This window comes from Papaver somniferum, unplaced genomic scaffold, assembly GCF_003573695.1.
Source record: "Papaver somniferum cultivar HN1 unplaced genomic scaffold, ASM357369v1 unplaced-scaffold_11662, whole genome shotgun sequence".
Taxonomy (NCBI): Eukaryota; Viridiplantae; Streptophyta; class Magnoliopsida; order Ranunculales; family Papaveraceae; genus Papaver; species Papaver somniferum.
In genome coordinates this window covers 1-473 of record NW_020620673.1, presented here as the reverse complement: position 1 = coordinate 473, position 473 = coordinate 1, and the positions used below count along the sequence as shown (strand labels likewise).

The 473-nt window shown below is 54.8% G+C and overlaps 1 pseudogene; it reads right to left on the bottom strand.

Moving 5' to 3' along the window:
• On the bottom strand, nucleotides 1-112 carry LOC113329393 (annotated as a pseudogene; the record flags this gene model as incomplete).
• Between the last annotated feature and the right edge of the window lie 361 nt (nucleotides 113-473).

The following is a 473-nucleotide window of genomic DNA, read 5'->3' as shown; positions in this document are numbered from 1 at the left end:
GGCATGCGGTGTTCCCAAGCGGTCACCCATCTAAGTACTAACCGCACCCAACGCTGCTTGACTTCGGTGTGCGGAAGGGAACCGGTAGACCCAGCGTGGTATGGTCGTTGGCGAGAGAGCCTGTGTGTGGTTGTCTACTTGAGCGGGCTCCTTCGGGGACCGCTCTACCTGGCCGCTGTCATGAAAAATCAGGCCTGGTCACCCACATCGAAGATGGTCATTTTTCGCAAGGAGACGCCAGGGTCAATCGCTGACGACCTGAAGCGCGGGAAAACGACCCCGAATCGTAAAAGGAGTGTCCCGGTGTAAATAATGATTAGACTTGCCACTTTTTTCTGCCCATCCTCGGGAATTTCAAATTGCAGTGGAGGGGAGGGTGGGGGTCATTTCAAAAATCCGGCAACGCCACGTTGTGCTCTGAGGTCACACCTATCCGACCATGTGTCACATGTGACCATCCGGTCACAAATGTG